General features: G+C 41.9%; 1 pseudogene; it reads left to right on the forward strand.

Annotated features, from left to right (window-relative positions):
- The first annotated feature begins 21 nt into the window (after positions 1-21).
- Positions 22-23,558, forward strand: LOC118711294 (annotated as a pseudogene).
- The last annotated feature ends 702 nt before the right edge of the window (positions 23,559-24,260 follow it).

The raw sequence follows: 24,260 nt of genomic DNA on the forward strand, positions 1-24,260 counted from the left end.
GCGCGGGCGGCGCGCGCGCGCATGGGCGGGGCGAGGCCGCGGTGCGTGCGCAGGTGCCGGAGCGCCACGCGCTTCCCATTCCTCCGCTCGCCCTCCGAGAGGGAACGCCCCGCCCAGTTCCCTTTGTGCGCGTGCGCCCGGGAAACGCTTCCTTCCCCCGTCCGAGCGGGCGTCCGCGAGTGCCCGCCTGTTTGCCGCCGCTCCGCCCGGGAGCTTCACGTGCTCCGAAGCGGCCGCGGAGGTGGGGCCCGGCGGGGGGGGGGGCGCCTTTCTGAGGTGGTTTGTGGGAGGTCGCGACCGTTGTAACTGCTGGCACACACTGGTGAGGGGCCGCTGTCTCCCCAGGGCGCTGCCGCGCCCGCCCGCCCGGAAGCCGGGAAGCGGGCTCGCAGACAGGGCTGCCGCCCAGGCAGGAGTCCTGGCGGCGCGCCGGCCTGTCTCCCGGGCGCGGAGAGGGCGCGGAGCCCGCACCCGGGCGGTGTGGCGCCCGGAACCCACCGGCGCTCCGCACTGGCCCGCGCAGCCGCTCGCTCCCTGGTGGTTTGGATCCAGGGTGCTGTTGTGGGATTTCCTCTCAGGTTTTAGACTAAAGGTGTCGTTATTCCCGAAGTGACACGTGCGTAAGATGAAGTGGCCCTTGTAGAGTTTTAGTCTCTCGAGTCCTTACAGTTCCACGGCCTCAAATGTCACCTCCGAAGCCTCATGACCAGCCCCTCGGCTCTTGCGCAGACTCAATCCGGCGGACGTGCTGTCTGTCTCCCCGGTCCTGGTCAATTTCCTTTGTGTCGCCGAGGCACCCACGCACACCCCACACCTAAGTGTGCATGGAGGGAGGAGCCACAGTTTTCCTGAGGGACCCACGGGATGCGGGAGAGGCCTGGACCAGCAGCGGGGACGTGGGGCAGGAGTGAGAGAAACAGCAGGTGGTTCATTCTGGTTTTAAGAAGAGAAGAGGAGCAAAGTCTGGGAAAACCAGGCTTGACCTACTGCGTTTTGGAGGAGACACTGAAGATAATGAAAGGGCAAACGACAGGATCAAGACTTCCCTAGAGAGATGTATGGGTGTGTGAAGGAGCGGAGTGGGGGGAAGAGTGGGAACCCAGTAACAAGTAAGGAAAATCAGAACCCGTGGTGGCAAGAGAGCAGGGGTCTGCAAGCTTCTCTCTTCTATAAAGGGCCCAACAGGAATATTGAATATATATGTATATTCAATATATATATTGAAAACGGAATCCGCATGGTGAGGGTCCAGTACAACTTTGTGGATACTGAAATTTTAATTCAATATAATATGGGGTATCATGAAATATTCTATTGGCTTTTTTCAATCATTTAAAAATGTAAACATCCCCCCCCCCCCTTTATTTATTTTTTCCTTCCTTGGAAGTATAAAAGTAAAAATAGCCCACAGGCCATAGTTTGCTGATCCCTGTTTTAGAGGTATTTTCTGGAGGCTGAGTGAACAGGATTCAATTGGGAAATAAGTAAGTGACCCTAGAATCTAAACTCATCCAATCTGTAACATTTTTGGACGTGAAAGAGGGCAGCATTAATTTACTTCTGGGAGAACAGAAGTAAAATCACATTGTTATCTCAAGCAAATCTGAATGAGTGGTCATCCTAGGATTAAGGTTAAGAGGTCAGAACTGACTCAGAACTTGGTAAAAGGAAGTGGAGAGGCCAGTGATGCGAATAGGGAGATTGGGAAGAAGCTGCTTTGCGGGAAGAGATGGCTGTAATAGTCCTGAGTGTCATACAGTAGGACAGTATCGACCGGCAGGAAGAAACCACTCCACCGTTTACAGCAGGCCACTCCTTATATCTTACAAGAACTGAGTCGCTAGCTAGTCCCTGAAGCGTTAACTGACAAAGAGCATGGGACTGCCATGATTGGTTAGTGTTTACCTGGTTTTTGGCAGTTCTTAGGCAGGAAGCTGGACCTTTAGCATCATGCCAGTAATGTACCGGAGGTATTTTGACACCAAAAAACAAAAACAAAAAACCCTACTTCCCCTTCACCCCACACACACTCCCCATAGAGATGGTACTGGTTGAGAACCACAGGCTTAGACCAAACAGGATTTACGTTGGAGCTGAATTAGGAGTTTTTAGGTTTCTTTTCCTTGATTCGTTTGGAGGGAAGAGAGGAATTAAGCAGCATTGTTACATTGAAGTAAGTAGGGTGGGGAATATTGGATAGGTAACAAATATCTGCCATGGGAGGTAAAAAATTAAATGTTTATATACTGGCTGGTGTCCCCAGTGGTTAGAGCACCAAAAGGCCTTGGGTTTGATTCCCCATTAAGGGCAACCATACTTGGGTTTCAGGCTCCATCTCCTGTTCAGATTGGGGGCATGTGAGGGAGGCAATCAATTAATGAGAGAGAAGTCTGTCACATCCCCTTCTTCCCCCCCTCTCTTGGCTCCCCTCTTCTTCCCACCCATTTATCCCTCTCTCCTCTCCATTTCCCCCCTCCTTTTCCTCCTCCTTCTCCCCCCTCAGAAAATCAAAGGGAAAAATATTCTCAGGTGAAGATTAAAAAAAAGAAAAAGAAAATTAGATGTTTTCTTTTATACCCTTGATAATTGTCTCAGTTTCTCCACACTTGAAGCCTTTCCTCTTTTATTTTTTTATTCCTCTGAGTAACTTATTCTCATTCTAAGCCTCCTGATCTAGTCTGGGAGAGACTCCTTTTTCTCCCCTAGGTAATGATCTCTCCCAATAGGATAGTCCTGCTTTGACTACTGTCCAACCAGTGGCCTACTCTGTCTTCCCCTTCTTAATTCCCACATGAAAGAACTAGTCTTGTATGCTGATTTCCCTTACTCAGGCACCTCTCTTCAGTGATACTTAACTATTGTATTTAAAGGAAAGAACTCAGAAATCTCAGTTGTCACTCACTGGCCTCCATTAAAACCACAAACAGCTTCTCTGCTCTCCCCTTCCACAGTAAACATAATCCACTTTTCCTGTTACGCCTGACACACCCTTTATTGCCGGGATATATTTCCCTTTACAATAACTAATCTTATACCACTACCCCCCCATTCCCCCGCATTGCTAAATTCATTCCCCATCCCAAGAATTTACTCATGCTATTTCCTCATTGAGAGTACCCTTCTCTCTCCAACCATCCAAATTCTGCTACCTCCCAGTTCCTTCTCTGATACTACCTCTGTCCCATGTCTGACTATACCGGCCCACATTGATCTCTTTCTTCAAATTTCTATGAATACCTTGCCCATACCAATTTTGGCCTTTTATTTTATGCTCTTCCTGAATATTCTGTTCTTGAAACCCTCCTTTTGGTCCTAAAATGGCTCCTTTTGCCCCATTTCTTTTCTGACTCTTCCACTCTCCTTTTCCTCCTCATGTGCATGTCTCCCTGGACTTGCACTTTCCTCCTCCTTTGAACTCAGCATGGCCAATGAAGTAAAAGCGATCTTTGTCCTTTCCAAGCAAAAGCTTTAAGAACCCGTGTACAATTTCTCACAAGGTCTCTTTCCTTTGACACAGTGATGTAATATTTTAGTTATCTATTGCTGTATAACAAACCAACCCTAATTTAATAACTTAAAACAATAACTATTTGTCCTAGCTGGTTTGGCTCAGTGGATAGAGTGTGGGCCTGCAGACTGAAGAGTCTCGGTTTGATTCCAGTCACAGGCATGTACTCAACTACAGGCTCGATCCCTGGCCCAGGTTGGGGCAGGCAACCAATTGATATATATCTGTCACAACGATGTTTCCTTCACTATATCTCTCTTCCACTCTGAAAATCGATAGGGAAAAATATCCTCGTGAGGATTAATAAAAAAACAAAAGCCCACCAGTAACTTTTGTCTCTGATGGTATACAAAACCCAAGTTGAATGGGTTCATGGACAGTTGCCTAATTTTGCTTGGGGTCTCTCATGTAGTTCCAGCCAGGAATTGTCTGGGGCTGGAGAACAGGGATGCTAGAATGGCCAAGTGCTATTCCAGGGCCTCACTTCACATTGGCTTCTCCAGCAGAGTAGCCTGGTTTCTTACATGTGGCTTAGGACTCTCAAAAATGCAAGAGCAAAAACTTCCCGGTTTTTGTAGGTCTTGGGCAGGGAAATAACACATTCTATTGGTTAAAGCAGTCACAGGGCCAGCTCAGTTTCAGGAGAAGGGGCATAAACTCCACCTTTTGATGAGAATTGGGGAGAAAACTGACAGAATTTGTGGCCCTGTTTAGTCTACAGTAACAACAATGTCTCAGATAGTGGCTGTTTCCATCAGGTAGGGTCATAGAGTCAGGACAAAGCAGAAAAGGGCCTTTGGCTAACATATATGAATGAGAAATACATCTTTGCTGTTCTAAGTCACGGAGGTGTTTGGTAGCAAACAAAGCCTTATCTATACTGATACAAAAGTGGTACCTGAAGTAAAGCACTGTTATAACAAAAAAACAAAACAAAAAAAAACTAAAATATGTCACGTAAACATATATGGATATGCTATAAATGTTAGTGGTTGGGTTGTTAGGCAGCATCCAGCTCTGAATCTCCTAGCAAATCTAGCTCAGAAACTTGAGCTCAATAAATATTTCTCAAATAAGAGCGACTGTTTCTTGTAATTCTGTTACATTTCCCAATTTTAGGGGAAAGCACTTCTTTCCCACATCATATGTTTCTTGAAGTATGGAGGAGGTGTCACTCACATAACACTGATACTTTATTCCAGTGCTACTTGCAAGTTTCCTGATGTGTAAGTCTGGCACGTGCAATCCACTTTCTTCTTATACCCTTTCTCATGGGAGCCAGCACCACACACTAAGTGTGCTTTTGGCTCTGCTGCTTCATACCACAAGTTTCACAGGGGCCTGCCCATGCCAAGGGAGGCCTGGAATAAGCTTAAAAGATAGATCCTCTGGGGGAAGGGAAGCTTCAGTATTAGGAGCTAAGTTCACTGCCAGGGAGTGACAAAACCTCTTATTTGAACTTTAATTCACAAGAGCAAGAGAGTTCAATGTTGGACATTATAAATGTGGACTTTAACACAAAAGTTGGTACTGATTACTTTGGGCTCTAGAACAAGATAATTTAATCTCAACTTTTCATTTCTCTCTGGCTAATTCATGTCGGGAGTGATTCATAATCATATTGAGGCAATCTTTTTGGCTCTTAATTTTTAGAGTATTTTTATGTTATCATTTGATCTTCTTTTAGAACTTCTGATTATATTGAATATGGTAGTGGGACATAATTTGAGATGGCAATAGGGCAGGTTGTGAATTATATATTGCCTTGGGTTTCAAATAGCATTAGAGCCGAGTTGATTGGTGTACTATTCTGACCCATTCAGGGCATTCTGGGGACAAAATCTATTTTATCAGGGGCCCCAGGAGATCCCTCAAAAGATGAAATCAGTATTAGAGAAGTGTTCTTATGAAGATGGGAGCAAGACTATCTCAATTGACTGCTGACTTCTTACCCATGGGGGATAACCGTATCTCATGGGGTAAAGCTGAAAGAGTTAAGGCAATGGTCTTCATACATTTTTGCTGACATACCTTTCTAAAATAATTTCTGTCGGCATGTAAAATTTTTTTGTCCTAAGTTTAGTTGCAAAAGATATAATTTCTGTTGTAATTTAAATATGAATATTTTAAAATAAAAAGGATTATGCCAATTAACAATGCATTTCATGAAATTTCAGAGAAATGAAAACTATAATCATCCATTTTTACAGAAATTTTATATTATTATTTTTTTCTCTTTGAATTTGTATTTTCATTCTATTTCCTCATAGACATTTAAAAAAAATATTTTGAACCCTCACCCACCCCACTTCCAAAAAATTATTGGATTATTCTTATAAATGAAATGCATGTTCTTTGTGGTAAGCCTAAGAACTCCGAGATGTACAAACAAAAAGTTAAAACTTCCTCCTTTCCACTCATCACCACACATATACATACACATTGTGGTTTAAAATATATATATACTTTTAACTAAAATAGACCTGTGCTACACAATGTGTACAGTTCTCCTCATTCTTACCCCCATCACCCAAAAACAATATCATGGACATCATTCCAGTATCTGCTAGATGTCAGGATTTATCTAATTTACTCCACAGCTACCATATGAGGGTACTTTTAGCCCCATTAGGTGGACAAGGAACTGAGATGTGATAAACTATGAAGCAGTAGTGTGAACATGGGCCATGTGGCTCTCAAGTCCACAGTGCTAGCTAGCCACTGCCTATTAATATCTCCCAAATAATGTTATTTTTGTTCTTTTAAATAACTGCACATTTATTTGGTTATCTAGAATTTATTCAATCATTCTATCAATAAATGTTGAGGGTTCTTTTTTGTTGTTTTTTGTTTTTCCCATTACTTAAAATGCCTCAATATGAAATTCTCCAAAGTGGGGTTGAAGATCAGAGGGCATGCTTATTTTATTATACATGGCCAGATTATGTTCCAAGGAGTATGTAACATTCTTACAGACCAAGAAATGTGGGATGGTACTGATATTTTCCTATACCCTCACTAGTCCGCAGGATACTGATATTTTTAGGTATTTGTTTATTTTCCACTGTGGTCGGTAAAAACAGTGCAATTTTGATTTGATTTGCATGTTTCCTGACTACAGGTGAAGTTAAGAATTTTCCTATGTTTTTGAGATATTTGCATTTCCTTCTCCATGATTTGTTCATTTATTTCCTCTCCTGTTTATTTTTTTTTCTATTGGGATTTGTCTTTGATCATTTTTGGGGAGGAATGTTTATAGTAGTAGCAATGTTAACCCTTTTCCTGATATGTGTATTCATTCACCTTTCACTTTTTTAAAGGGATCCTTTTCTTTATATAAATGCTTAGATTTTTTTGTGGTAAATCTGTTGGTCTATCCCTTCAAGGCTTTTGGGATTCCTGGAATAGATAGGTTTAGGCAGCTCTCTTCATTAAGGTTTGGACAGCTAGCCACCACTCCTCTTGGAGGGTGTTTGATGGGCTTTGATAACTTTTGCCTAAAGCCCTTTTACATTTGCTGCTTCTTCCCACTCTCCTGAGGATTGCTCTTTCTTGGGATTTGCTATTACATTAAAGCAAAGCCATTCTGGCCTGGGTGTCATTTGTCACTTGCATGTCTTTGCTTTACTTGAAATGTGCTAATTTTCAGTTTCTCCTGGTTTTAAGAAGCAATCACCATGAGGGTTTCTATTTTATGTTTTGAGTTTTGGGTCATCTTCAGCCTCTGGGTTCTTAAAATTTTTTTAGAGGCAGTTTAGACAGAAGATATGCACTTGGTACAAGAACTGTGGATGGTGAAGATAAATTGGTAATGGGGAGGTTGTGGGTTTGAAAGTGGATTTGACTCTGTCTTTGATGGTGTATAATCCAGATAAGGTTGTTCCAAACCTCAGGGCCCTTTTCCATAAAATGGAACTGATAGTAATACCGCTCTGAGGCCACTTTTTGACAAAGCAGGTTGGTCTCTTAACAGTTAATTTAGAATTTTTTTCCTTTTTGGTCACCTTTCAAGAATATGTAATTTAACAGATCAGGCCTTCACAAATTACCTTGGTACTCCTTTTGGCAAAACAAACTCTTTTGATTTACTGTCAGCCCATCAAGAAGGATAAACTTTTTTGGCTTTAAAGACTAGAATCCTTTACAGAGTCTCTGGAATGAACTGCCCATGTTTCATTATTCAGAAGAGAAACACTTAAACTCTCAGTGGAAATTAAATTTGAGTTTATTTTACACAAACCATGGCTCGGGTCCAAGACTCTAAGACAGCGCATGCGTGGGTGGGGGTGGACCCTAGGGAAAAGAGTTTGGCCTGCATTTGGGTGGATTTCAAAATGTGCACAGCATTTGTTCCAAGACTTCATTAATGGGCTCATCGAAAAGAACGTTAGAAGGAACCTAGAATTAACGAGGCCTGTGCCCTGCCCTCAAACTGGTGATCACAAAACCAGTTAGTAAACCAGGTAGTTTGTTGATTGTTCATTTGTTAGTATTCCTAGATGGTAAGTACTGAGGCTGAGAAGCTAAGTAGAAGAGGTGGGCCACAGGAGAATTTATGCCTGACCCTGTATAATGATCTGCCTTCTTCTTTTCCTCCCACTTGACATTTAAGGCAGCACAGACCTCTTAATTCTGGATCCAAGAGACAAGGGGAAGGAGATTAAACCAGCAGTTCTTAGCTTAAAAGTCTTGCTGTCCTTCAAGCTCAGGCCTTTGAAGGGTTCAGACTTTATGCAGGGATTCAAGCCAGCTAACATATTGGGATGCTAAGTATAAGATACTGTGTGGGATGTTTATATACAAGAGAGATGGAGAGAGATGGAGGTGGAGGAGAGGGAAAAGGGGATGAAGAAGGAAGGCAGAGTTCTTGCCCTCAAATAGCAGAAGTGGCTAACTCAGGTGTCTAGGAGACCAGGCATATTTAATGGCTTTGCATGTATAAGAAAAACAACAGAATAACTATGATAAAGGACAGGAAAGACTGTATCACTGACAGTAGGAGGTGGAGTTCAGGGGAGAGCATGACAAATGATAGTGTGCATCCCTATTGAACAGGATCATGGACCATCAGCACCAGAATCACCGGAAAATGTGTTAGAAATGCAGGTTTTCAGCCCATCCCAGACTTACTGAGTCAGAAACTCTGGTGGGTAGGGTTCTGCAGCCTGTTTTAATAGTCTCTCTCCGTGATTCTGATGCTCCCTGTAGTGATTGTTGCCTTGCGGTAATTGGGACCCAGTGTTGCTAGATCTTTGAATTTTTTAAGAGAAGCTAGAAAACTAATTTTTTTATGGACATTTTCTGAATTTTAAGTGTCAAAAAATGAAGAGGATATATGTAATTTGAGGGGGGTGCGCTGTGTAGGCCACACTGTAGGCTAAAGAGAACATATCTGTGGGCCGTGCGGTCTCTAGGCTTCCAGTTTCAACTTACAATACAGTGATCAAATATCTTGTTGACAGTGGAATAATCGAAAATACTGTCAGACGAGAGGCACGATGCTCAGTGTGTTTGTGGCGCGGGTGAGGCAGCAGGGCATTAGAAGCTGGCAGGAGGGGGCTTTTAAAAGCTGCATGGAGTCTGATAGTTCCTGAGCCCAGGTGCTTCCCCATCTCCCTCCATAGGGTACAACAGAGGAGAAGCCTGTGTCACAGTGCTAGAGCACTTAGTCAAGACTTCACGAACTGCTTTCACACATGTCCTTTTATCAGGTTCTTACAATCTTGTGCAACAGGTAAGACAGGTATTGTCTTCATTTAGAGCTGCTGAAATACACGGAGTGATTTGCCTAAGGTCACACAACTTATAAGGGGGTAAACGTGAAACTAGATATCTAATCTTATCATTTCTAAATTAGAGTTCTTATCCCATAAGTAATTTTAAGCATGTATGTGTATTTATTCATTCAAGTCACCACAAATTCTTGAAAGGATGTAATATGGCTCACTTCCCTGACAGGTGGTTGGTCTTCCCATGTCCTATGACCAAGCCCCAGCTGTTTCCCTTCCAGATCATCTTCCTTTTGCCTCTTGTGAATCCCCCAAACCAGTTGCTTGTTTTGAAACCCTTCTCCATCACCATCTTTGCTTCTGACTGCTGTCTGTTCACAGGTTTGGGGTCTCTCTGTTCTGGCTTGTCTTGCTACACACAGAATATCATGGGGATACTCTGAACCCAGAGCTGTCCCCAGTACAGGTCATCTGTGCCCTGGTCATCAGTTGTCAGGAACTGGATTGGACTCATTTTACATAGATTGCTGAATATCTGGCAAAGCAATGCCTTTCTGACACATGATAAACGTGGGTGATAGACATCATTGGGAAAGCTTGAATTTAGGTTTCTTCAAGTATCCTCCTGAGCCTAGCTTAAAATGAAACAGTCATGCAGAGAGGCAAAAGGAAGAGAGAGAGAGAGAGAGAGAGAGAGAGAGAGAGAGAGAGAGGGAGAGAGAGAAAGAGAGAGAGAGAGAGAGGGAGAGAAATGGGAGCTACTTAGTGACCAAGGAAGCACTGCAGTGTAGAATGCTCAGTACAGCCCTGCTGTGGATATTTAAAGGAGGAAATGGGTAAGGTGCCTTTTGCCAGGATCCTGCTTTGCCCAGGACTGGCTTTCATGACAATTTCCCCCCCATTATTTTTATTAAGGTATTATATGTGTACATATATTACCATTGCGCCCCCCTCCCACTCCCGTACATGCCCTCACCCCCCAGAGTTTTGCGTCCATTGGTTATGCTTATATGCATGCATACAAGTCCTCCTTCGGTTCATGACAATTTTTTTTATTTTTATTTGGGGATGGCAGATCACCATTTGGAAGGGTGTGTTTCAGCTTTATCTTGGATGCTTCTTTACTTTATATAACTTAATTCAGAAATTGTTCAGCAGTTTAGTATATAGATTGTACTACTTCCTTTACATGTAATGAAAGTTTTATTTAAAGTCTTAGTCCTAGCTCGTTTGGCTCAGTGGATAGAGCATCGGCCTGTGGACTGAGGGGTCGTGGGTTGATTCCAGTTGGGGGCACATGTCCAGGTTGCTGGCTTGATCCTCAGTAGGGGATGTGCAGGAGGCAGCCAATCAATGATTCTCTTTCATCACTGATATTTTTATCTCTCTCTTCCCTTTCCCTTCCTTTCTGAAATCAATAAAAATATGTTAAAAAACAAAGTCCTCATAACCATTTTCACTATTTTTCTATAATAGGAATAGTCAAGTGAGAGTTGTAAACAGTTTTTTTGGGCCATTTCTACTTGGCAAAACAGTTCGGAGACAGACAGAAAAGTTGTCATTTAGGATTCCTGCCCTTTCTTTGAAAGTCAAGTAAAAACAATAACAAAATAAAACACCTTGGGATGTAATACGAATTTCAAATATATTTTTAAACTTTGGGAGAGGTGTGTAAGTTCACTTTTTCCTATTGGCCTGGACTCAAGCACTTGTCTTTGTCTTGCATAGTCACAAGTACATAAACAAAGCTCTGGAGGCAAAGGTCCTTTAGTCACTGTGATAGAACAGGAAAGTCCTCATGAGCACGCCAGACAGGACAGCGTGAGCTCGGCCACACCTGCCTGAGAGCAGCCTTATCGAGGACCCTCAGGCAAACTGTTGTCTGTTGTCTATCTTGAGCAGCCGGTTTCTTTTTTGGAGTCTATATATTTTCCTATCTCTGCCATTTATTGCTCTTGACCATGATTCTCCCCACTGTCACAGGGCTGGTCTCCAGCCTCTCACTCTGATACTAGTTTTTCCTACTTATTCACAGGTACCCCAGACTCTCCTTTCTGGAGCCTAGGATCCCCTTGGCCATAACTCTCCCCATTCTATCTTTATCAAAGGATGAAAGTATCATGAGGCCCATACACTTGTGACCAAGAGCCCTGCTCTCCTGGGAGAAGGTGTCTAGAACTAAGCAAATTACACTTTCTGGAGGCCCAGGTACCCAGCCTCAGGCAGCCAAGATGGCGGCAAAGATGGCCACCAGTGCACAGTGTATTCCTGTGCTGCAGGTCCTGTCCACTCCTCTCTCTTTCATCCTCACCTCCTCAACTTTAACCTCTCTCTTCCTTCTGCTTCAGAGACTTCTGCTGTATAGTTTATGTTTTTCAGAATTTCCAGTGTTATTTTAATGAACATTTAATTATGTTTTCTTACTGTATAAAGTACTTGTTCTGATGTTGGGATATGACTATTAATGCCTACATTATTTCTGTCTGAAAATGAAGTTTATGACAAAGAAATATGTTGATGGAATACAATATCTTTATTAACAGAAGTAATTAGTAAACTGACTCAGCTGTTATTAAGGGATATTTTAATTTGCTTTTTGACAAAATGATGGGTAAATAGTAATGCATCAATAGTTGTTAATTTCTTATTTATCAAATCTATATTAAAATAATAGTAAAGAAAATAAATTTACAAAAACTGCACTTATAATTCTGTCATTCCAGATAATTGCTATTTTTATCTTCCTATGTTCTCTTTCACACCTAGGCTATGTATTTTGGCAGCTACAGATGGGGTTTCTGAGGCAGTTCTGTGGTAGAGGAATTCTTTTTTTCTTCATTTTTTTATATTTATTTATTTTTTAATTTCTTTATCGATTAAGGTATTACATATGTGCCCTTATCCCTCATTATCCTCCCCTCATCACACCCACTCATGCCCTCACCCGCCTGATGTCTGTGTCCATTGGTCAGGCTTATAAGCAAGCATACAAATCCTTTAGTTGATCTCTTCCCCTTAACCCCACCCTCCCCTACCTTCCCTCTGAGTTTTGACGATCCGATTGATGCATCTCTGTCTCTGGATCTGTTTTTGTTAATCAATTTATGTTGCTCATCATATTCCATAAGTGAATGAGATCATGTGGTATTTATTTTTCTCTGACTGACTTATTTCACTTAGCATAATGCTCTCCAGTTCCATCCATGCTGTTGCAAATGGTAAGAATTCCTTCTTTATTTTATTTTTTATTTTTTTTTAACCACAGCATAGTATTCCATTATATAGATGTACCACAGTTTTTTAATCCACTCATCTGCTGATGGGCACTTAGGCTGTTTCTAAATCTTAACTATGGTGAATTGTGCTGCTATGAACATAGGGGTGCATATATCCTTTCTGATTCGTGTTTCTAGTTTCTTGAGATATATTCATAGAAGTGGGATCACTGGGTCAAATGGGAGTTCCATTTTCAGGTTTTTGAGGAAACTCCATACTGTTCTCCACAGTGGCTGCACCAGTCTGCATTCCCACCAGCAGTGCACGAGGGCTCCTTTTTCTCTGCATCCTTGCCAGCACTTGTCATTTGTTGATTTGTTGATGACAGCCATTCTGACAGATGTGAGATGATACTTCATTGCGGTTTTGATTTGCATCTCTTGGATGATTAGTGACTTTGAGCATGTTTTCATATGCCTCTGGGCCTTTCTTCTATCTTCTTTTGAAAAGTATCTATTTAGATCCATTGCCCATTTTTTGATTGGGTTGTTTATCTTCCTTTTGTTAAGTTGTATGAGATCCTTGTAAATGTTGGAGATTAAACCCTTATTGGTGATAATATTGGCAAATATGTTCTCCCACACAGTGAGCTTTCTTGTTGTTTTGTTGATAGTTTCTTTTGTTGTACAAAAGCTTTTTATTTTGATGTAGTCCCATTTGTTTATTTCCTCTTTAGTTTCCATTGCCCTAGGAGCAGTATCAGTGAAGAAATTGCTTCGGTATATGTCTGAGATTTTGCTACCTGTAGATTCCTTTAGTATTTTTATGGTTCCCATCTTATGTTTAAGTCCTTTATCCATTTTGACTTTATTTTTGTGTATGGTGTAAGTTGGTGGTCTAGTTTCATTTTTTTTTGCATGTATTTGTCCAATTGATGAAGGAATTCTTGTGAAAAGTTATATTCCATTTGACACTTGTACTTCACACCACCAACTCTTAGTAGCACCCACAATTTGACTTGCTGCAGTAAACAGCTTTAGTCTATTATCTCAGAACTATGGCTGTTCCTTATAATGTTGAGGTTTTTTTGGGGTGTGTGTGTGTGTGGGGGGGGGTGTTGGACGGGAGGGATGGCTATGACTTGACCATCAGCACATGGGAGAATAGATGTGTGACAGTAGATTTTCGTTGTATGTAGTGAGTCTGTGGGTATTAATAGGCCTTTACACAGAAGAGCTAAATAATTCCCTCCTTATCTTGACTGACTGTGTTCTGTTGACATCATGGAAAGTTCAAGATAGGCAATGGATGGGCCTGAAGTAATAATCTACCTTATCCTTCAAAAGGGTTAGGAATGTGCATTCTGAAACTCAACTCAGGGGAGAGAAACAACGCCCTCTGGCCTCTCCCTTTTCCTAGTTTTCTTTCTGAAATTGCAGATTTCTTATCTTGGTGTTTATAAAACTTGCCTGATTACAAAAATTATCTAAAGTGCTGGTTAAAAACATAATTTTCTGGCCTTTTTCCAGACCTATTGAAATTGAATTCCGAGGGACAGCTTGGTTTAAAAAGATACCTTGCTGATTTTTACAATCTATGCAAATTTGGCAAGCAGTAGTTTATTTGAAGCCAATTTATAGCTGCTGGGTCACACATTTGTTTAGCCCACTTTATAAGAGAGTTGGCCAGCAGTTCCATCCTTAGGAGACTGATAGCTGTGGGTCCTGTCCTCTCACTCCGAGTGGCTGTGGCCATGGCTCAATGACATATAAGCACAGGGCAGCGGAGCAGGCCACTGTGGAAGGATCTTCCCCACCCAAAGCCAACATACCACAGCCTTTAATTTGTATACATGAAGAGGGAAAAATAGATAGGTGAGGTTATTTTCTCTGTGTCACTTGCAGGTTTGGAATTCTGTTCTAACTGAAATTACAATTATGGACATCAGTGTGTGTGTGTGTGTGTGTGTGTGTGTGTGTGTGTATGTATGTGTGTTTAGAGTTTTTCCTTATGCTTTTATTTTTTTAAATATATTTTATTGATTTTATACAGAGAGGAAGGGAGAGAGATAGAGAGTTAGAAACATCGATGAGAGAGAGTCATCGATCAGCTGCCTCTTGCACACCCCCTACCGGGGATATGCCCACAACAAAGTACATGCCCTTGACCGGAATCGAACCCGGGACCCTTCAGTCCCCAAGCCGACGCTCTATCCATTGAGCCAAACCGGTCCCGGCTCCTTATGCTTTTTTAAATGTGGTTATTGGGTTATTTAAAAATATATATTTTTATTGATTTCAGAGACGAAGGGAGAGGGAGAGAGAAATAAAATCATCAATGATGAGAGACAATGATTGATTGGCTGCCTCCTGCATCCCCCACATTGGGGATCGAGCCTGCAACCTAGGAATGTTCTCTGACGGGGAATCAAATCATGACCTCATGGTTCATATGTGGACATGCAACCACTGAGCCATACCAGCTGGCCTTATTGGGTTATTTTTAATTGTTTATGCACTGAAAGATTGCTCCCTCATTAATTCCAGTGGTATTAATTTGAAAGTTAAGCAGAGTTTATGCAACTCTAGGCCATTGCCCAGATCTGAATAGTATTCCCTGAAGTATGCTGGGTCCCTCTCACACTGAGCACCAGGGCCCTTCTGCTGTCTTCCTGTACTCACTTTCTACTTGACACTGCCCCCTTCCAAGGCAGTGTCCCATGCTCCCTTTTAACTTTTTTCTTGTGTCAAAGATAAAATAGAATAATAACAATAAATCATAACCTGGTAACTCTTTATCTTCCAGATTTGGTGGTTTCAGCCAGCTGGTAGAAAGAAGGGAACAGATTAAATGAACTCAGGCCATCATGGCAACTACTGACTGGTGACTTCATTAACAAACTATCCCATGGACTTTACATTTTAAGACAGTGCTTGTTAAGCTAAAGAATACCAGGTGGTTTTAAAGGAGAGTGTGGGGAAATTTGGGGCAAAGGGATCTTTAAATCACACCACAAGGGCCATAGTTCACTCTCATACCCGAGGTCAGCTGTTGCTCTTGAAAACGTGTTGATATGGTGTCAGCCAAGAAGGCTAGGGAAATATGCTTGAGTCTGGCTAAAGGGCAAATCCAGACCTTTCTCCCCACTCCCTTTGTCTCTCTGATATCTAGGAGGGAATTACATGAGTGCACTCTCTGCAAGGTGGGTTGTCATGGAAGCAAATGGATCACCTGTGAGTGCAGGGTCAACCCCAGAAGAGGGAGCATTCATCCCCTGCAGAGCTAGGAACTGCACAAACCTCGTCAGGGTCCTCACATTTTTATTATTTAAGGCTGATGACTTGTAGACTAAGTGGGTGTCAGTTATAGTTCTTTCATGTAGACAGAATCAAGAACCTTTGGCACAGGCTCTTATCACTGTGTAAAGGTGAAAAATTGATTGGAGGAAAATGTAGTACTTTATTCTGCCTCGTGTCAGTTGAAAGTTTAGTCTGTGTCACCAAAATTAAATAAACAAATCCAAATCCAACAAGACAGGCTTTTTTTCTTCATTAAAAGATTCTGCATTAGGAAATGAAAATGTTTGACAGAGTAAATGCAGAATGAATAACAGAGCAAGCATATGGCACCCTCTCACATGAAACCCTAGTCATTCATCAAGCTGTGTAGTGTGACACGTCTGCTTCCTGCTGTCCTTGTGTTCTTAGGTACTGTGACAGCCTGGTGATGGGACAGACCTGAGACAAGGCGGGACATGTCTCTCTTGAATTTTATTTTTCACCCCTTCCCCACGCATTTATACTTCCCATCCTATCTAATAAAAGAGAAACATGAAAATTAACTGTACTCTGCTATGCCAACAATCCACGCCCACTAACCAATCAGGAATGAGTATGCAAATTAACCAAACCAAGATGGCAGTTAATTTACAGGTGCAGAGCGAAGATTGAAGACAGCATAGAAGGAAGCCAAGCGCTGCAGAAGGGAGTGAAGCTGCAGAGAAGCAAGCAGGGTGGCGGAGAAGGGAGGGAATTAGGTGGGACAGCAGATACGGCTGCAGGAAGCCCTAGTCTTGTAGAAATAGACCCAATGAAACCCTATTCTTTTTTTTTTTTTTTTTTAAATATATTTTATTGATTTTGCACAGAGAGGAAGGGAGAGAGATAGTTAGAAACATCGATGAGAGAGAGTCATCGATCAGCTGCCTCTTGCACACCCCCCACTGGGGGATATGCCCGCAACCAAGGTACATGCCCTTGACCGGAATCGAACCCGGGCCCTTCAGTCCCCAAGCCGACTCTCTATCCATTGAGCCAAACCGGTCTCGGCGAAACCCTATTCTTGCAGGAATCTTCCTACAACTGGCCTCTAGTATTAAATGAAAACCAGAAATGTTGGCAACATAACTTTGGTGGGCCTGATTTCTCTCATCTATGAGGTGGATGGGATGAAATTGAAGAACCCTTTTGGCTCAAGATCAATGATCAAATATTCCAAAAGACATATTTTTCCCTGAGTGCCTTTGATTTATTGTAGTGTTTTGAGTGACTTTGAGTTAGAGTATTTAAATTACTTACTTTTCAACTGTATTAGAAGAAGTAGATACAGATATTTTATTATGAAATAGTCAATAGTTTATCAGTAATAGTTGAAGCTTCTAGGTGCCAGGCTCTGTTCTAAGTGTTTTATGTATATACTAGAGGCCCAGTGCATGGATTAATGCACAGGTGGGATCTCTCGGGCTGGCCTACCAGCTCTCTGACATCCCCTGAGGGGTCCTGGGTTGTGAGAGGGTGATTCTAGGTAATGCACCCTGGAATTGGGCTTCCTCCACTCTGGTTCTGGGTGCATCACCTGAGAATCCCACCTGCCAAGTAATTGTCAAAGTCCTAAGTTGGGTTATTAATTTCCACTAGTTCATGCCACTTAAATTTTTTTTTCAATTAGAATCTTAAAGCTGGTGGGTAATTTAGAGGTCATTGAACACAATCCCCTTGCTTTTCAGATGAGGAGACGGTGTCTCAGTGACTTACTCACAGAACAAATTAGTGACAGAGTAGGTCTGCTGATGCCCAATTTTGTATACTTTCTACAGCATATTTTGAGATATATACCTTTCGTGGAATAAAACATACAGCTCTTAAATGAGCAGTTTGAATTTCAGCAAATGACTGTACACATGAAACCAATTAAAAAACCCAAGATGTAGATCATTCCTATGACCCCTGGATGTTTCATTGTGCTAGATATCTTTTTGAAAACGTTTCCTTTGTTCAGTAGTGTATATTAGTAAGAATTTAAGTGCTTACATTTCATGTGTGTCCACAGATTTTACAGTTCTCAACAAAGACACCCCTTAGTGTGTGGATACTTCAAGACGGAAACAGGGTTTTCACAAAGTCCCATGCTCTTCTACAAACCAGTTTCTAATGCTGAAGTCAATAGTGTTCCTTGTTTAGAATCAATTACTCAAGTTGGCTTAATCCTGACATAGTTATCATTTCATACAAAATTATTCTTCCATGCTTTGATGTCCAAGCACCTCAGACATATTTATAGTCAAAGTACACTTTTTTTTTCTTTTTCTTTTTTTTTTTTTTAACCAAGCAGTTTATATGTTGCTAGAGACCCAGTGCACTCATTTGTGCATGGGTAGGGTCCAGCTGCCCCAGCCCAAATCGGGGCAGATTGGGGCCAGGCCTGTCAGGAGGAGAAGATGGTGGGAGGTTGGCTGGCCAGCCAGCCCACTCTGATCAGGGCCCAATCAGTGCCAGGCCAGTTTGGGGGAGAGGCCGAGGGCTATTGGCTGGTGGGCCCCATCCCCAATTGGGATGGGTGGGCCAATTGGGAGTCAGTGGGTGGGAGAGAGGCTGTGGGAGGTTTGCCAGCCAGCCCCACCCCCAATTGGTGTGTGTGTGGCCAATTGGGGGTGGCGCTGGCTGGGGGGAGGGGCGATAGGCCAATTGGGGTGGTGGGAGTTGATTGGGGGGGTAGCCGGGGGGTGCTGTGGATGGTGGGCCAGCCAGCCCGCCCCTGAATGGAGTGAGGGGGCTTATCAGGGGCCAGCAGCCTGGGGGAGAGGCCATGGGTGGCTGGCTGGTTAGCCCTGTACGTGATTGGAGTGTGTGGGAGGGCAATCGGGAGTGGAGCTGACTGAGGAGAGGGGTTGCGGGCTGATAGGGTGGTGGGGGCCCATTGGGGGAAGAGCTGGCCAGAGGGAGGGGCCTCAGGCAGTTGGCAGCTGGCCCTGCTCCTGATGGGGTGGGGGGACTGATCTGGGTGGGGGAGGGGCTGGGCAGGGGGCAGGGCTGCAGGAGGTTGGCCAGCTGGCCCACCCCCTTTGGGGTGGAGTGGGCCTATCGGGGTGAGATCAGTCAAGGGCAGGGGCCGTGGGAGGTTGGCCAGCCCAGCTCCCTGATAGGCCAGTTCGCTGGCCGCAGTAGGCTTCATAGCGACCAGTTGTTCTGGTTGTTATGGCATTCCTGTCGCTGGCTTTTTAGGTATAGAGTAGATTCATCTGTTTGGGTTTGTGTGATGTTTCTTCATGTTTCTTCATGACTCGATTCAGATTTCCTTATGATTAGATGTTTGGCTAAAAAGTAACAAAGGAAAGGTCATGTCTTTCTCAGGGTATGGTATCTAGAGCCACATGATAGCCATCTGCTCCTCATTGGTCAAGTTAATAATGATTACTGATTAAAATGTTTGGTTTCTTCACAACAGAGTTCCTTTTTGCCCCCTAACATATAATAAGCAGTCTGAGGGGTGATGCATTAAGAACACTTAAATACCATGCTTCTGATCCCAGTCTCTCCACCAGACTGAGCATCTATCTTGGTTCCTTTTTAAGACACATTTTGCAAGGCTTATTTACATATATCCCAGGTAAACAGGAAAACTGGAGTGATTTTGCTGAGGCTCTCTCTTTGCCTGCATAACATACCACCATCCAAACCTGTCTAGTTGGTATCACAATTGAAACCTATCTAAAGATGCCATCTTCTCTCCTTTCCTTAATTAGATTCAATGTCTTCCTCTTTAATCTCCAGGAACACTTTGTACTTTTCTTGGGGCACATATTAACTTCTACTTTGTGCTTACCACAAATGGTGTACTTCCCTTATTCTAGTTACCAGACAGTAAGTGCTTTGATTGCATGGGCTGTGTCTTATTCATTTCTGCATCTTCTACTGGGCCCAGAAGAGACAATCACTGGGAGACACGTGATCCGTGCTTATTCAAGAAATACGTATTTACTCCTACTACTCATCCTTCTGATGTGCTAGTTGAATGCTCATTTGAATATTTTAAGAACTCAGTTTCATCTCTTTAGCATCTCTTAAACCTCCTGTTTAACAACATGTTGCTATTTTGCCCTTGAAGTAAGAATGGAAACCCTTCAATGTCATTTCTGTACTCTTAGCTCAGGTGTTAAGAAAAGTGTTGAGTGAATGAGTTGCTTCCTTATTTTGAGGATGTATGTTTCATATTTCCATCTAAGTCTCTTACTGGAGCACTGGGCCAGCTTCTCATTGTTTTGATAAGAAGGTATGATGAGGTCTGCTCTTCTTCTGGGGCATTTGTCTAACACTTATTAAGAATAACTTCATGTGTACTGATAGAACAGAACCCTACCTAAAGATTACCCTGTGTTTCGGTTTTAGAAACTGAAAGTATAACCTGTCAAAATATCAGGAATTAGGAGCCAAGGTTATTAATTTGTTCAGATAGTATTAATTTGTTTTGCCAAGACATGTAAGAACATTCATTAATTTAGTTTATAAGTTTAATGAATAATTGGAAGAACAAAAATTCTAAGTAGGTCAATCAAATGTTATGGTACAACTAACTTGCAGTTATACTAGAAAAGGGTGTCCAGATAGATGGACACTAGGCTTTTTATTACTTTATGTAGAAAGTGTATAAAATACGTCTTTTCTAAAGTGTGTTTTTTTAAGTGTTGTTTTTTAAATGGTTGGAACCACATAATTCTTTATAGTGGGGCTTTCCTTAGAATCTTAACTAGTCTATTATTTTAAGAAGAATTTTACAATTTTATAATAGTTTTAGAATTCCAGAAAAGTTGCAAAGATAGTACAGAGAGAGTGCATATACTCCTCATAAAGCTTCTTCTATTGTTAACATCCTACAGCACTAGGCACAGTTGTCATGAGTTAGAAATAAACATTGGTTTATTATTATTAACTAAACTTAATACTTTATTCAGAGTTTTTCTCTATGTCCTTTTATTTGTTCTGGGATCCCATCTAGGACATCACATTACATTTAATCATATTTCCCTAGCCTCCTCTGGTGTTGTGACAGTTTCTCAGAGTTTTCTTGTCTTTTTTTTTTTTTTTTTTTTACAGACTGTTCCTCAATTTGAATTTCTTCAATGTTTTTCTTGTGTTAGACAGAGGTCATGGATTTGGGGGAGGAAGACCACAGAGATGTAGTGCCATTTTCATTACATCATATTAAGGTTATGTACATACTATCAACATGACTCATCATGTTGTTGTTAATCTTGAGCATCTGGTCAGAGTAATGAGGTTTCTCCACTGTAAAGCTACTTTTTTTTTTTTTTTTTCTCTCCCCATGTTCTTCTCATTGGAAACCAGTGATTATGTCCAGCCTACTCTGAAGGGGGAAAAGGGATAGAAAGTTAAGTTCTACTTCTTGGAGGAGGGCAGATTATCTACATAAATTATTTCAAATTCTTCTGAAAGGGAGATTGAGCTCTTCTCATTTATTTAATCTTTTATTTGCATGAGTATAGACTCAGGCATTTATTTTATACTTTAGAATAAAATCCAATATTTTGTTATTTATTTTATTGCTTAAATTGTTCCAGCTTTATGAAACAGACTGTGGAATCTCAGAGGGAAGGTGCAGGTGGATGTGGGGAAGAGATCAACCAAAGAACTTGTATGCATAACCTATGGACACAGACAATCAGGTGGGGACAGGGGTGGGCTAGAAGGAACCAACAGGGGTAAAAGAGGACATCAGGAGCTCTTTGGGAGGAGGCCTTTGGGAGCTCTTTTAGTTGGTTTCTGTGTCTCTTTGATGTGTCCCATCATTTTGTTTTTTGAGCACTTCCTTATTTATAAATGGGGAAATTGAGGCCAAAAGTGAGGGGTGACATTAACAGTATCTCATAGCCTATGGATGGCTGACCTGGGATAAGTCCAACTTCTTTTGCTACACCATGTACCTCCTGGGACCTGTGAGCTACAAGGATTGAAAATCCACGGTGGGTTTTACAAAGCATTTTGAAGCCTTGACCAATTATCCCTGCCATTGCTCTTTCTGAAGTGATTCATTTTTCTCTCTCATACACTGGGCTCTTCAGAGTGAGAAACACTTTCTTGTCTTTTTAACGAGGAAAGGTTACAATAATTATTCTCTGAGTTCATCATTTCATCCATCAGCTCAGCCATCACTATGATTTGAGGGAGAGGCCAAAAAAGGCGGGGGAAGACATTTCGCAGCTATGATAAATATCTGTGTTCTAAGCCTTTCTGTCAATTACTAAGAGATGTGTCACCAAGAAGACCTGAAAGCTACATTTTGTCTATGTAGACAAATGATTATAATAAGCAGTTTCAAAAAATACTAAATTCCAGTGTGCAATTTCTTAAAGATACACACATAAATTGAACAGATATTTATAGATGACCTTTTTTATGTACAAAAATGTTGGTTTTCTTTGGGATATGAAAATTAAGAAGACATGATCCCTGATACCTTTTTTAATGAGCTTATTACATGGTAGAGAAGTCAGATATATAAGTCATTAATTACAATAGAATAAAATAAGAGTCATAAAGATAAACCTATTGATGCCCTAGCCAGTTTGGCTCAGTGGATAGAGTGTTGGCCTAAGGACTGAGGCCTAAGGTTCAATTCCAGTCAAGGGTACATACCTGGATTGCAGGTTTGATCCCTAGCCCTGAGGGAGGCAACCAATCAATGTCTCTCTTTCACATCAAAGTTTTTCTCTGTGTGTCTCTCTGCCTTCCTTCCACTCTCCTTAAAATTTCAATGGAAAAATATTCGTGGGTGAGAATTAGCAAAAACAAAACAAACAAACAAAAAACCTAATAAAGCACTAGAAAAAGAACAACCAAGTTCAATTCAGAGGATCAGGGAAGGCTTTCCAAAAAGATTTGAGCAGAACTTTGAATGTTGGTCAGATTTCAGTAGTTTTAGTTGGGGATGAAACCTTTATAGGCCAAAGGAAATGCACAAACAAATGTGCATGAATGGTGATCTGGGAGGAAAAAGGGATTAAGAAATATAATAGTCTCTTTTCGGTGGCATCTCAGAGGCTGTTGTTTGCTTCAGGATGAAGCTCAACACCTCTTCACAGTCACTGGCTGCCAGAAACTCATTGAAGTGGACAATGAACAAAAATTTTGTAACTTTTATGAGGAGCGTATGGCCACAGAAGTTGCTGCTGACGCTCTGGAAGAAGGATGGAAAGGTTATGTGGTCCAAATCAGTGGTGGGAATGACAAGGTTTTCCCATGAAGCAGGGTGTCTTCACCCAGGCAGAGTCTGCCTGCTGCTAAGTAAGGGGCACTCCTTTTTTTGACCAAGGAGAACTGGAGAGAGAAAATTCAAATCTGTTTGGGGTTGCATTGTGAATACAATCTCAAGAGTTCTCAACTTGGTCATTGTAAACAAAGGGAGAAAGATATTCCTGGTCTCCCTCATACCACTGTGCCTCATCACCTGGGGCCCAAAAGAGCTAGCAGAATCCACAAACTTCAATCTCTCTGAAGAAGATGATGTTGGCAAATACGTTTTGAGAAAGCCTCTAAAAGAAGAAGGTAGGACTAAAACACCCAAGAGAGTGTCTTGTTCCTCCACATGTCTTGCAACACAAATGTAAGCATATTGCTCTTAAGAAAGAATGTACTAAGAAAAATAAGGAAGAGGCCGAAGAATATGCTCAAATTTCTGGCTAAGAGAATGAAGGAGGTCAAAGAAAAATGCAGGAACAGATTACCAAGAGATGTAGATTGACCTGTCTGAGAGCTTCTACTTCCAAGTTTGAGTACAGTAAAAAATGATATTTTTGTAACTAACAAATAAAGGACAGCAAATAAAAAAAAAGAAAAAAATAGTGACTTTGGTCATATATGCAGGGCTGTGATTGCCAAGCTAGGGAGTCTGCTCCATTCAATAAGCTTGTGGGGTCTATGACAGGCTATTGAACAGGAATGATCTGGGATGTTTTTAGGAAGATGAAACTTGCAAAGTTAAGTAGGAAGAGACTGATGGTGAACAGACCACTAACAAAGTTATTGTGAAACTTTCAACAAGAGCTGGTGCAGGTTTGCATAGGTGGATAGCGTTACTATAGAAATAGGAAAGAGAGGGAGAGAGGATGGTTTGGGATGGAAGTTTCAAACTGTAGAGATCAAGGAGTTGTAAAGATATGTATGTACATTTGTGCATTTGGTGTGAGTGCATTTCCATAGGAAGGTAGTGAATTATCTGAACATTGGACCAGGATTGGGCCTAAGCTGGCAGTTGGACATCCCCCGAGGGGCCTGGACTGCAAGAGAGTGCAAGCCAGGCTGAGTACCCTACCTCCCCCCCAGTGCACAAATTTCATGCACTGGGCCTCTATTATATAATTTAAAAAGTTAAGATTTGACTATATTGAAAGGAGGCTGAGTTGGAATGAAGACAGTGTTTTCTGGGATTGAAGAGGAAGGAGGCCCATATCAGAGTCATCAGTAAGTATGGATCTTCCCAAAGATGATGGAGTGTTTCAAGTGTAGAGGAAAAGC

The sequence above is a fragment of the Pipistrellus kuhlii genome, unplaced genomic scaffold (genome assembly GCF_014108245.1).
Source record: "Pipistrellus kuhlii isolate mPipKuh1 unplaced genomic scaffold, mPipKuh1.p scaffold_m20_p_8, whole genome shotgun sequence".
NCBI lineage: Eukaryota > Metazoa > Chordata > Mammalia > Chiroptera > Vespertilionidae > Pipistrellus > Pipistrellus kuhlii.